This window comes from Phyllobates terribilis, unplaced genomic scaffold (genome assembly GCF_046119375.1).
Source record: "Phyllobates terribilis strain yellow unplaced genomic scaffold, ASM4611937v1 Scaffold_1__5_contigs__length_1240528914, whole genome shotgun sequence".
Classification (NCBI taxonomy): domain Eukaryota; kingdom Metazoa; phylum Chordata; class Amphibia; order Anura; family Dendrobatidae; genus Phyllobates; species Phyllobates terribilis.
In genome coordinates this window covers 812000825-812015369 of record NW_027362761.1, presented here as the reverse complement: position 1 = coordinate 812015369, position 14545 = coordinate 812000825, and the positions used below count along the sequence as shown (strand labels likewise).

General features: G+C 49.2%; 1 long non-coding RNA gene across 2 annotated transcripts in view; it reads left to right on the top strand.

The window, feature by feature from the left end:
- The first annotated feature begins 1945 nt into the window (after positions 1-1945).
- The window catches only part of LOC141171464 (uncharacterized), a 150798-nt gene continuing 138198 nt past the window's right edge, over positions 1946-14545 (top strand). The window contains exons 1-2 of one of the 2 annotated variants that reach the window (XR_012252330.1): positions 1946-2047; positions 10044-10349. This is a non-coding gene — a long non-coding RNA (uncharacterized lncRNA). The remainder of the gene's footprint in view (positions 2048-10043; positions 10350-14545) is intronic. The other variant, XR_012252331.1, reaches the window with a different exon arrangement.

The following is a 14545-nucleotide window of genomic DNA, read 5'->3' as shown; positions in this document are numbered from 1 at the left end:
ATTGACAAGCGCTTTCCAGGCGATTTTAGCATCACCTGGAAAGTGCTTGACAACTAGGTCACACTATATAAATCCATGCAAACAGCATGGATTTATATAGTGTGACCCGAGAGAGTGTATATACTTACCTCTGATGGCCCGCGCTGTCCTGCTTTACACTCCGTTCTCCCGGCTGCCGGCAACTTTGAATTGAAAGACCTGCCGACGTCAGCGTCACGTGACCCGTCACATGACTCTGACGTCACCGCAGGTCCTACAACTCACTGCAAGTGCCGGGAACCAAGCGGGAGCGCTGCGCGTGCCGACAGATGGTAAGAATACATTTATTTTTTATTTTATTCTTTTTTTTACAGCTTTTTTAATGGTACCTGGGTGTGGATGAGACTCTCCTCTCCTCCACACCCGGGTACCATCCGCATATTAGAACGCGCCAATAACGCAAGTACAGATGCTGTCTTGCGGAATTGGCGCGTTCTAATGCAAGTCAATGGCGGCGAAATCGCCGCGTTTCCGCAAAATTAATTGACATGCTGCGGATTTTTGACCGCAGCGTTCACGCTGCAGAAAAATCCGCATCATGGGCACAGCACATGCGGATTTCCATTGGGGAACATTGCTTCCCTTCTACCATGCGTTTTTCATGCGTTTCCGCGGCGTTTACGCAACTGCAAAAACGCCGCGGAAACGCATGAAATACGCATCGTGTGAACTCAGCCTAAAACAAGAATAAAATAAAATATATATATATATATATATATATATATATACTTACCATCTGTCGGCCCGCGCAGCGCTCCCGCTTGGTTCCCGGCACTTGCAGTGAGTTGTAGGACCTGCGGTGACGTCAGAGTCATGTGACGGGTCACGTGACGCTGACGTCGGCAGGTCTTTCAATTCAAAGTTGCCGGCAGCCGGGAACTTTGTAAAGCAGGACAGCGCGGGCCATCAGAGGTAAGTATATACACTCTCTCGGGTCACACTATATAAATCCATGCTGTTTGCATGGATTTATATAGTGTGACCTAGTTGTCAAGCACTTTCCAGGTGATGCTAAAATCGCCTGGAAAGCGCTTGTCAATCTGCATGTGGATCCGCATGTATTCTGCAGGAAAAACGCATGCACAATCTGCATGCGTTTTTTCTGCCAGGGAGATGCAGAAATGATGCAGAAATTTTCTGCTTCATTTCTGCATCATGTGCACATACCCTTAAGCAATAGGTAATTTTCTGGTGACTCTTTCCTTTTAAAGTACTTAGGTCCAATGATACATTTTTAACAGGCCACCAATACTAATTTTTAGAGTAGAGAGAACGGTAGAGTACCCTCATATATGGCTGATGATCTATTGCAATGAAACCCATACAACGTGTATACTCATGCACACTATGATGTGACTGCACAAAATTAATTAGATTCACCTTGGTTTTGTGACTTAACCCTAAAAGAATTTGCTAATATAGCAGACAATGCATATGAATCCTGCATTTTGTAATCTATACAAATCCTTTTACTTACAAAAACATCCACATGGACTACTGAACAAGACCTAACAGTTATGTGAGAAAATACTGATAATAAACACATGATTATAAACACAGTTAAAGTCACAGTAAAGGAATAATAAACACCGTACTGCAGATGTGACAGTACAGCTATAATACAGGCAGTCATGTCACAATACAGAGATAATAAATAGTGATGTCTGCACAGGGATAATATTGGCAATAATGTCATAGTGATGTCACTAAGTCCCCTCCTCTAGACCTGATATTAAAGTTGCCCCTTTTAGAAAATTACGCAGTTAGTTGTATAAAAAAACAAATCATGCTTTACTCACCCTTCCCAGGTCAAGCGCTGAGTCTCCACTGCTGCTTCTGGCAGCCAATAACTGAGCTCTGTTGCTCTACCCCTGTAGATGGAACTCCCCACTCAGAGCCACTGAGCTCACTGATTGACTGCAGCGCTGTCAGTGTCACATGATGTCAGTGCTGCAGCCAATAACAAACAGGAAGCAGTGGCGGAGACTCAGCGGTTGTCCAGGGGAGTGTGAGTAAAGCTCGGTTTGATTTTTTTGCAACAAAGTGTGCCCATGGTCTGGGATTTTTAGAAAAATGACAAGAACTTTAAGGCTACGTCCACATGATCCAGAGCCGACAGCGGCCCCGAGCCTGCGGACGAGCTGCCTCCAGCTTCCGCTCATTATGCAAATAAGCGGCGGCCATTTTTTTTTTTCCTCACACGTGGGCTTTCCCCATAGAGATTAGGTCCATGGGGAAAGTCCGCATACGGACACGTTGGAGGAAATAGACATTCGGCGGTCTGGAAAGACGCTCCGCATGTCAGTTTCCGCGGGTGAGCCGCAGACGCGTAGTGGGCATGGGATTTCTACAAATCCCATCCACTATGCTGTAACATCTGTGCGCTGCGGATTGAACGCTGCACACTTGCGCTGCGTCCAATCCACAGTGAACACTGATCGTGTGCACATACCCTAATAGTAATACCCCCCTCTATAACATATACATCACTGTAAAGGTACAGATTGTAATTTGGACTAGTTTATTCAGTATCTCAGACTGATTGTATTAGTTTGCACTGCCAGTGACACTTCTGATTATACAGTCTAGCCAGAACACCGACATTTAATTATCCTGTAGCATCGCTGAGGTCAACACATTTACAAGGCAGTAATATTATATGTCCTGTCACATGGAGGGCTAAAAATATTTATAAACAAGTTTTCTATTTCCTTGCATCTAAATGCAATCTAAAGAATACAAAAGCAGAACTTTTGTCTTTCATAAGAACAGATGTAGACATGAAGAGTGAAATATTACTATAAAAATTAAAAATGAAATAAAATGATCACATGGTCCAGGAAGGTGAACCCTTAGTTGTTTGCTAATTTTTGCACAGAAGACTGGATTTAGGCTACGTTCTTATCTGGGCGTCGGAGCCTCCATCACAGATTCCATCGTATGGAAGAATAATGCTGCATGGACTGATATACTGGAACCTCCCCTAGCATAATTTGTCACATACACATTAGACTAATGGCTGAGCCCGTCGATATCAATGGATTCAGTCAATGTAATAGCTTAATGTGTTGGTGGCTTTAAAGGGAATCTGTCACCATGTTTTTCTATGTAATCAGACAAAGTAGCATGATATAGGGACTGAGACCCAGATTTCAGAGATGTATCACTTAGTTTACTGGGTGCAGCAGTTGTGATAGTGTGAACAGGTTACTAGGATGCAACACATAGACAGGGACAAGGCAGAAGTAACCAACTAAGCTATTTATTCTTCCCTTACTACAGAAATGAACGGGTTAATTTTGCAAGAAGTCAATTATTCAAATACAGGATTGACTCGCCCCCTGGGCCGTGGGGGACTCGGATCCGGGCAATAGAGGGAACGATGGGAGTAGTAGTGGCAACCCGGTTCCGTGGCTCAGGGTGGTCAGGCCAGTGGTAGTCCGTTATGTGCTGTTGATAATGTCCGACTACGCCACCCGTTGATTGCGGTTATTAGGAACCGCCGCTGCATGCAGACCGCTGGGGCTGATGAGGTGTGCAGCTAGAGTAGTGTGACTCCCCACGGGAAGAGTGCGGCCCCAGGGCAGTATAATGGATGGTGGGAGTGATGGTAGTGAGAGTCCCAGTGCTGATAGTGCTGGAGGAGCAAGGAGCACACAGACAACAGGTTGCAGTCCAGGGTCTTTACTAGAACAGGTAAACTGACCCACAAACAGTCCCGGCTAGGAGGGGACCTGGATGTCTGAGAGCAATGGGGAAATTGGCCCTGGTCAGGGTGAGGGTGTAGGCCTACCGTGCTTTCTGCGCTCCTTCTGACTATCTCCTCCTTATAGGATAACAGCCCACGCTTCCGAGCTCTCCGTGTATTCTCGCCTGTATGGCCTGCGACGTGGGTTCCTTTCTGCTCCCAGCCTTGTACGGCTTTACTGGTCCCTTCGGTTGTGGCAGGGCCTCCAGGCTTCTTAGGCCAAGGAATATACAGTCCCTTGCGGACTGGTTCTCTGCTGGGAGATGTGGAATCCTTCCAGCCTCAGACACCAAAGTCTGGTAAATTAAGTCCGTGATCTGCCAAGACAGGCTCTCTTCGCCTCTTGTCTCTGGCTTGTGGCTCTCCTCCTGCCACACTTCCTCTTAGGTGCAATACAACTTTCTGTCCCTGCTCTGCTCTGGGACAAGTCTCAGTCCTGAGACAGGCCTTCAAGTTCTCTCTAACCCTGCCCCCAGTACCAGCTTTTATAGGGGCAGCCAGCTCCCCCTACTGGCCTGAGACAGGAGGCATTGCATGCTAATGTTCCCCTGACTAGAGAACCTCCCCCTTGCTCTCAGACACAGCTTTAATTACACTGGTGGCATCCAGGCCAGGGTGACACATTCCCCCCTAGTGAAATTTAGTACTCCGGGACTAAACAGTAAACAAAGACAATATGCATAACCATAAAACATTAATAGACAGACGACGCACAAATTGAGTTCTTAAGGTCACAGTGTGGCCTGTGACCGGGTGTCCATATCACCAGCACAACGGGGAGCCTTAACCAGGTGGGAGTCTGTCCTACCCCAAGTCCTTCACAGTCTTAGTTCATTCCTGGGTTAGGCTCCGAACGCAGTCCATACAAGGTCCCGGTTATAAAAAGTCCATAACCTTTGAGTCCTTACGGTAGCTGCAAGAAACTGAAACACAGAATTACCAAACATGCATGTAACTTGGCAAACAATTCAACATTTGGCAACAGGGTCATTTACAATCTTAGCGCGCTCTATATTCTCCAGCGAGCGGGTATCTGCCCCTTTGTGCTCCTGATTGACCTACGTAGCCCACTGTCTGGTGGTGGACCAACCTGGCTTTCCCCACTAGCGTTAGGGGTACAGCTAACAGCTGGGTGTACAGGTAGGGCAGGCAGCTGTCTGTGGGTCCTTTGGCTTACCGCAGGCATGGCAGGCTCACTGTCAGCAGAGGGTTGACTCTCCTGGGCTGCTGGTACAGGCTCTTCTGCCTCTGGAACCGCTTGCTCCTCTTCACCTTCCGGCTCTGGTGTTGGTTGTTGCTGTGCCGGTTGCAGGAAATGCAGGACGGGTACCACTATGGCATCATTTATGCGAGTCCAGGACTGAGGGAACTCTCCGAGAACGGTGCTGATCATTTCTTCCTTGTCATCTGCGGGTTCAAGGTCACTCTGATCTTCTTCTGCACTACGGAGTTGCTCGGGGCATCTTTTGAGGTGGTCTCTGGAGACGACACTAGTGGTTTCTCCTCCGTCCTTGGTGATTACGCACACCTTTGGGTTGTCGTGGTCAGACTGCAGTATGGTGTAGGGTTCCCTTTCCCACTGGTCGTCCAACTTATGTAGCCTTCTCTTCCGCTTCAGGACCTGCTCACCAGGTTCTAGGGGACCAGCAGGGGCGTGTTGGTTGAAGAGTCTTTCTTGCCTTTCTCTCACCTGGGCCAAGCTCCTCTCCACACTCTCCTGTACCTTCTTGTACTGCAGTTGCCTTTCCGTATCCCAGTCCGCATCCGGGGAGGTGTCCTCAGGTATTAGGACTCCCATCTCCAGGTCTACGGGCAGCTTACCTGGTCTGGCTCGCATCAGGTAAGCCGGGGTGCAGTTTGTAGCATTCACCGGGATATTGTTGTATAGGTCTATCAGGTCCAGCAGTTTTTCTGGCCATAGGCTGCGTTCCTCCAGGGGCAACGTCTTCAGGAGATCAATGACTATATTGTTCATCTTCTCACACATCCCGTTGGTTTGGGGGTGGTAAGGCGTTGTACGAATCTTCTTACAGCCATAGAGGTTGCAGAACTCCTGGAAGATTTCAGCCTCGAACGCTGGACCCTGGTCTGTCAGGACCTGTTCCGGATACCCGTGTGGACGGCAGAAGTATTGCTGGAAGGCTCTGGCCGCTGTTTGGGCTGTCAAGTCCTTTACCGGGACCACCACTAGAAAACGGGAATAGTGGTCCACGATTGTCAGGGCATAGATGTATCCGGACCGGCTGGGAGCCAATTTGACATGGTCCAGAGCTACCAGCTCAAGAGGCTGCGTGGTGACGATGGGCCTCAAGGGTGTCTTCTGGCTGGCACGGTCCTTCCTCCTTAGGTGACAAGGGCCACAGTCTCTGCACCATTTTTCTACAGCTCCTCTCATGCCGACCCAAAAGAACCTTCCTCTTAGTAGGAACTCCAGTTTCTTCCAACCGAAGTGTCCCGCTCTGTCATGGTAAGCCCCCAGGACCATAGCTGCATCCCGCCTTGGGACCACGACTTGCCAGGTCAGTTTGTGCGTCCGGTGGTTGACAATCCTTCTGCACAACTTGCCTTCGTAGAGGAACAGCTTGCTCTTCTCTTTTCATAGCTGCTTGGCTTCCTCTGGAGCATCCGGATCTATGCGGGCATCTTCCTGGGTCAGCAGTTCTTTCACCAGGCGGACAGCAGGGTCACTATCTTGGGTCTCGACCCAGCTGTGGTGAGGTAGGGGGTTGATCATCACAGTTGTTAGATCCTCCTCCTTCACGCGGTGAGAGTATTGAGCGGCTCCATACCGGTGAAACGCGGGGACTTCTACCTCCTCCAGCTCTTCTGGGTCTTCGTCACCTTCAGGTAAGTGCGGCATCCTTGATAGGGCGTCCACGTTGGCTTTGCCTGCCCGGTACTTGATCACGAAGTCATAGTTGGAGAGACGGGCCATCCACCGCTGTTCCAGGGCACCCAGTCTTGCATTGTCCAGGTGTGTCAACGGGTTGTTGTCCGCGTACACGGTGAACTTCGCGGAGGCCAGGTAATGCTTGAAGCGTTCCGTCACGGCCCACACCACCGCCAAGAATTCTAGCTTGAAGGAGCTGTAATTCTCCGGGTTCCTCTCGGTGGGCCTCAGCTTCCGGCTGGCGTACGCGATCACCCGTTCTCTGCCCTGTTGGTTTTGGGACAGTACGGCTCCCAGTCCCACATTACTGGCGTCCGTGTGGAGAATGAAAGGCTTGCCATAATCAGGGTAGGCCAGGATCTCGTCCCCTGTGAGGGCCATCTTTAGCTGGCGGAAGGACTCCTCTTCCGGTTTATCCCACTTGAAGGGTGGCTTTTGACTTCGGGACTTAGACTGTCCGATCAGGAGGTCCTGCATAGGAGCTGCCATCTTAGTGAACCCGGGGATGAACCTTCGGTAGTAGCCTACCAACCCGAGAAACTGTCTCACCTCTTTGATGTTCGAGGGGCTTGGCCAGCTCTTGATTGCCGTAACCTTGTCAGGGTCGGGGGCCACTCCTTCCGCGCTTACCACGTGCCCTAGGAACTGGACCTTTGGTTTCAGCAGATGACACTTCGATGGTTTCACCTTCAGGCCATAGCCTGCCAGGGCTTCGAACACCTCAGCCAGGTGTTTGAGATGGTCCTCGTAGGTCTTCGAATAGACGATCACGTCGTCCAGGTAAAGGAGGACCGTCTCGAAGTTTCGGTGCCCTAGACAGCATTCCATCAGCCGCTGGAAGGTCCCTGGTGCGTTGCAGAGCCCGAAAGGCATACAGTTGAACTCGCTCAGTCCCATCGGGGTGGTGAAGGCGGTCTTCTCCTTGTCAGCCTCTGCCACAGGAACCTGCCAGTACCCGCTAGTAAGGTCCAAAGTAGAAAAGAAGTTAGCTAATTTTACTGCGGCTAAAGACTCCTCTATTCTAGGCAGCGGATATGCGTCTTTGTGGGTGATACGGTTGATTTGTCTATAGTCGACGCACATTCTCATGGTGCCGTCTTTCTTTTTCACCAGAACCAAGGGGGCTGCCCAGGGGCTACAGCTATCTCTAATGACCCCAGCTTCTTTCATCTCTCTCAGCATACCCTTGGCGTTCTGATAATGTGCAGGGGGTACAGGCCTGTGTCTCTCTTTTATTGGTGGGTGGCTCCCTGTGGGGATGTGGTGTTCTATCCCTTTTACTCTGCCGAAGTCTAGCGGGTGTTTACTAAAGACTCTCTCGTACTCCTGTACCACCCGGTAGACTCCTTGTTTTTGGTGCAGGGGAGTGGAGTCAGCACCCACATGGAGTTTCTGGCACCAGTCCTCCTTTTGTTTCTGGGAGCCATTACCCTCCGCCTGTGGAGATGGAGGCAAGGGTTCCACGGCCCAGATAGCTTTGTGTTCGACAACAAACAGTTTGGCGAGTGTAGCGTACCTGGGTAAGTGTACCTCCCTCTCCCCAATGTTGAGAATGCGGACGGGCACCCTCCCATGACGGACATCAACCACCCCCCGGGCTGTCAAAATGGTGGGCCTGCTGTCTGAGTACACGGGTTCTACCATGGCTTGGTAGTCTCTACCTCTCAACCCGATTGCAGTCCGACACCAGATCATCATTTCACTTTTGGGAGGCATGGAAATGGGGAATGGGTCACTCAGTCTTACGCTACCGATCTCACCACCAGACAGTTCTACCTGCTGCCGTCTCATCAGGGCTTTTATCTCCTTGTTGAGGACTCTCTGTTGGCTGGAACTAGCATTCACCACCACCTGTTGTAAGATTACAATTACCTCTGAAAGACAATTTTCAATCACGTTAGTACCCACAGTTATTTTAGGGTGACTTTCACGACGGTCAATGTCCACAATAATCACTCCCTGTGCCGGTAGTTCAACTTTACCAATTTTAATGGTCATCTCCTTGAACCCCATCTGCGGCATGGATAAGCCATTACTGGCGATGATGCTCAAGTTACTGTCTGGATACCGTGTGATATCAGCATCAGTCCAATACTGCTTAAAAAGTACATAAGGGATAGTGGTTACTTGTGACCCAGTATCCAGCAAGGCGCTCATGGGGATACCGTCCAGCACCACGGGTAAAACCGGGCGCCCCCCAACGTACTTATCACGCCAATTATAAGGGCCTGGTGATCTTATGCCTGGGGGTCGGCCCTCTGCCCCAGGTTGGACCCGTTTAAATTACAGTACCTGGAAATGTGTCCGGGCTGGTTGCATCGACGGCAAATGGGCTGTCCATCCTCTGCGTAGCGGTCTGTGGGCCTCCCTCGGAACGACGGGATCCTCCTCTGTCGACGCCACGGGACATCCTCCGGACTTGAAGCCAGCTCGATGGGTCTTGACGGGTCCACTTGCAACGCCTGGACGGTCCTGGTCAACGCCGCGACGCTCCGGGTCAGCTCCTGGACTTGGTGGTGCAGGTCTTTCGACGGGGCTTGGTTCAGGGCCTGTGCATCAGCCCCCACGGGGTCCATAGAGGAGGGCGCCGCCTTCTGGTGGTAGGTGGGAGCAGGGCGCCAGGGGTTTATAGCGCCACTGGTTGCAGATTCACGGAGCACCCTTATGGCCCTGTCCTTAAATTGGGCAAAGGTCAGGTCGGGGTTCTGAAAGAACATGAGGCGCAGTTGAGCCCTGTGGGCGCTAGACAGCAGACCTTCTATGAATTGTTCTGTTAGCAGCTTATCCGTTTCCTGCACACTGCCAGGGTCAGTTTGTTGAATAGCCCTCAAGGCTTCCTGCAGATTTAGGGCATAGTCTCTGATGCTGTCCTGTGCCCGCTGCTTACATCCATAGAACCTCATTTTAATTTCAGCGGAGGTACGTGTGTCAAAGGTACCCCGCAGCCGGGCCAGAATACCCTTCACAGTCCTTTTCTCCTCAGTGGGCCATGATTTTACCTCCCTCTGGGCTGCGCCAGTTAACTGCCCTGTTAATATGCTGACCTTCTGTTCCTCTGTCAGGGGGTAAACCTGGAACAAACTGTATAGCCTTTCCTTAAAGTCAGTTAGGGCATGGGGCTCCCCTGAGTACTTGGGCAGCCAGGCCGCTCCAGGGATGTAGGGCAGGGAAAAGGGCATCACCGCTGCTGCAGCTGCGTTGGTGGTCGTGGGCGCCTCTGTATCCGACATCTTCCTCCCCCCTAGTTAAGCGTGGCCTACCTTCCGATGATCCTCTTCTGTAGGCCGCGGCTCCGCTGCTGCTGCTCTGGATGAGGACCTTGCGTCGCGTCCTGATGACGTCAGCGTCGCTCTCTCTCCCTTCCAGGACCTTGCGCAGCGTCGGTGCGTGGGGCGGAGCTTCGGATCTCGCGCACTTTGGACGTCCACGCCCCTCTTCTTTCCGCGCGGCGTCCTGAAGATGGCGTCCGATGGCGGGAAGCAGCTGCGAATGGCGGGAAGACGGCAGAAGACGGCGGGAAACGGTCCAAGATGGCGTCTGATGGCGGGAGTCGGCTCCGGATGGCGGGAAACGACTCCGGACGGCGGGAAACGGTCCAAGATGGCGTCTGATGGCGGGAATCGGCTCCGGATGGCGGGAAACGACTCCGGACGGCGGGAAACTTCGCCACAGGTAAGTTACAAAAGTCTTTTTCAGGCACGCAGTACCCGGTGGTCGCGGGCACGAAATCCCGCCGACCACGCCAAAGCCGACTCGCCCCCTGGGCCGTGGGGCACTCGGATCCGGGCAATAGGGGGAACGATGGGAGTAGTAGTGGCAACCCGGTTCCGTGGCTCAGGGTGGTCAGACCAGTGGTAGTCCGTTATGTGCTGTTGATAATGTCCGACTACGCCACCCGTGGATTGCGGTTATTAGGAACCACCGCTGCATGCAGACCGCTGGGGCTGATGAGGTGTGCAGCTAGAGTAGTGTGACTCCCCACGGGAAGAGTGCGACCCCAGGGCAGTATAATGGATGGTGGGAGTGATGGTAGTGAGAGTCCCAGTGCTGATAGTGCTGGAGGAGCAAGGAGCACACAGACAACAGGTTGCAGTCCAGGGTCTTTACTAGAACAGGTAAACTGACCCACAAACAGTCCCGGCTAGGAGGGGACCTGGATGTCTGAGAGTAATGGGGAAATTGGCCCTGGTCAGGGTGAGGGTGTAGGCCTACCGTGCTTTCTGCGCTCCTTCTGACTATTTCCTCCTTATAGGATAACAGCCCACGCTTCCGAGCTCTCCGTGTATTCTCGCCTGTATGGCCTGCGACGTGGGTTCCTTTCTGCTCCCAGCCTTGTACGGCTTTACTGGTCCCTTCGGTTGTGGCAGGGCCTCCAGGCTTCTTAGGCCAAGGAATATACAGTCCCTTGCGGACTGGTTCTCTGCTGGGGGATGTGGAATCCTTCCAGCCTCAGACACCAAAGTCTGGTAAATTAAGTCCGTGATCTGCCAAGACAGGCTCTCTTCGCCTCTTGTCTCTGGCTTGTGGCTCTCCTCCTGCCACACTTCCTCTTAGGTGCAATACAACTTTCTGTCCCTGCTCTGCTCTGGGACAAGTCTCAGTCCTGAGACAGGCCTTCAAGTTCTCTCTAACCCTGCCCCCAGTACCAGCTTTTATAGGGGCAGCCAGCTCCCCCTACTGGCCTGAGACAGGAGGCATTGCATGCTAATGTTCCCCTGACTAGAGAACCTCCTCTTTGCTCTCAGACACAGCTTTAATTACACTGGTGGCATCCAGGCCAGGGTGACACAGGATATTAAATAATATAATATTAGCAAAAGATGACAATAAAACATACTTTAACGGTTGAAGTAAGGATTATCATTGGGGAACATGGCAGGCCTTCTACCATGCGTTTTTTAAGCGTTTCTGCAGCGTTTTTGCCTCTACGGAAACGCTTAAAAAACGCATCGTGGGCACACAGCCTTAGGTTTTTTTTAGCATCTTTTTGCACATTAAATCACTATTCATTTTTTTCCTCAGTTTTTCTTTATTTTTGTAACTTATATAGTATCAGCACATTCCACTGCTCTGAACAGAGATAGGCACTAATGTAAATGGTGACAATCTTTCAATCCAAATTTCTGATCTTGGACACAGTTTCATAGTAGGCGCGATATCCTACCAGAATGTTTCTGGATAAAACTAGAGTACCTGGTGGGAATTTATGCAAATATGGGGAAAGGGGGCATACAAATTCAATGTAGATTTTGTCTTTGATGTGATTTTAATCCATAGCTCCAGTGATGCAATGAAACATTGCTAAAAAAAATAGCCTCCCGAACGTTCAATACTGTCTGAAAATAATTAGGCTTGTTTTGCTTAGTGTTTTCAACCATCAATCTAATTCTTTAGGGTGCACTCACATTAGACAATTGTCACGAACCCTTAAGCTCCCCATATACATTAGGCTAATGTTGGCCGAACCCTCCAATAATCACAGATTCAACTGACAGTCTACTGTGCAAAGGGTTCCTGGAGAGATGATTGTCAGGGAAGTTAAGGATCTGCCATGTCTGATTTTGTACTGCCAATCTTTTTGTTCTCCCATAGATAAGCTGTCGCCAGACATCCCAAGCAGCCGCTCTTTCGGCCAAACGAGGGCTTCTTTGAATGGGAGAGATGGCCAAGATAGCTGAATGATCAGCCGGACCATCGTTTGGCTGACAGATATCTAATGTGCATTTTGGGGTTTAGTCTAGACCATGTATATGGAGAATTAGGGGTACCGATATAATATACTGTACCATTCAAGTGGGATTTCTCCGCTTTATTGAGATTCTTTTATCCTGGATAAATACATTGTCTACATGGAAGCACAAACTGTATCAGTCAACTGAATGTTTGAGAAAAATAATCTGACAGACGCGGTGCTAGGATATCTCCTGTATGACTGCAAGCACATGATGAGACATGCTTTAATCACTGCTATGATTTATACTAAGTGATCATTTATAACATGACTCATGCATAGATGTCAGAAGTGAAAAGTATACTCCTTTCCTCTGGCTTGAAATTCCATATTTAGCACATAACTTGGCAAATCTCCAGTTATGTATCACAGGATGTTAGAGTATGCCTTTTGCTTTAAAGAGAATAAAAGCTTTAAATATAATAATATGCAATATAATGGTAGTGATAACAATTGGAAGTAATGAAATGAATAATGAAACCTAGAAAACATAATGACTAATTGTGTGATCCTTGAGGAATTCATACAGAGGCTTGTGAAAGTATTCACCCCCCTTGGCGTTTTTCGTGTTTTGTTACCTCACAACCTGGGTTTTAGGGTTTGAATCAGTTCATGTAAAGAACATGCCTACAACCTTTTTATTGTGAAGCAAACAACAAATAGGACAAAATAACTGAAAACTTCCTTATAGATAACTATTCACACCCCTAAAGTAAGTACTTTGTACAGCCTCCTTTTACAGCAATTACAGCTGCAAGTTGCTTTGGATAAGTCTCTATGAGCTTTCCACATCTTGGATTTTTGCCCATTCCTCAATGCAAAACGGATCCAGCTCCTTCAAATTAGATGGTTTCCTCTGGTGAACAGCAATCTTCAAGTCTGACGATAGATTCTCCATTGGATTAAGGTCTGGGCTTTGACTGGGCCACTCCAAAACATTTACATGTTTCCCCTAAAACCACTCGAGTGTTGCTTTAGCAGTATGCTTTGGGTCATTGTCTTGTTGTAAGGTGAACCTCCGTCCCAGTCTCAAATCACTGACAGACTGAAACAAGTTTTGCTCAGGAATATGTATTTTGCACCATCCATCTTCCCCTCGACTTGGACCATTTTCCCTGTCCTTGCTGCTGAAAAACATCTCCACAGCATGATTCTGCCACCACCATGTTTCACTGTGGGGATGGTGTTCTTGGGGTGATGAGCTGTGTTGGTTTGGTGCCAGACATAGTGGTGGCCAAAAAGTTACATTTTGGCCTCATCTGACCACAGCACCTTCCTCCATACATTTAGGGAGTCTCTCACATGTATTTTGGCAAACTCAAAACGAGCCTTACTTTTTTTGTCTGTAGGTAAAGGCTTTTTTCTTCCATAAAAGCCACCTCTATGGAGTGTATGGCTTATTGTGGTCGTATGGACAGATACTCCAGTCTCTGCTTGAGAACTTTGCAGCTCCTTCAGGGTTACCTTTGGTCTCTGTGCTGCCTCTCTGAGTAATGCCCTCCTTCCCAGGCTTTGAGTTTTGGTGGACGGCTCTCTCTTGACAGGTTTGTTGTGGTACCATGTTTCTTTCCATTTCTTGATAATGGATTTGATGGTGCTTCCGGGGGTTTATCAGAGATTGGGATATTTTTTTATAACCCAACCCTGACTTGTACTTCTCAACAGTTTTGTCCCTGACTTATTTGGAGATCTCCTTGGTCTTCATGGTGTTATTTGGTTAGTGGTGCCTCTTCCTTAATGGTGTTGCAGCCTCTGTGACCTTTCAGAAAAGGTGTGTGTATACTGACAGACCATGTGACACTTAGATTGCACACAGGTGGATTTCCTTTCACTAAGCATGTGACTTATGAAGGTAATTGCTTGCATCAGAAATTTTTAGGGGCTTCATAAAAATGACCGCCGATTGAATGTAGCTGATTGCCAATTGTTTAAAGGGAATCTGTCAGCAGGTTTTTGCTCTGTGTTCTAAGAGTAGCATGATATAGGAGCTGAGATCCTGATTCCAGAGATGTCACTTACTAGGCTCTGTTTCAATAAATTCAGTGTTTAATCAGCAGGAGACTATTATTATCTGAGTAGCTGCCTCATGCTTGCTGGTCCAACCACGCAACCACCAGTGATTAGCAGCTCTCTGTCA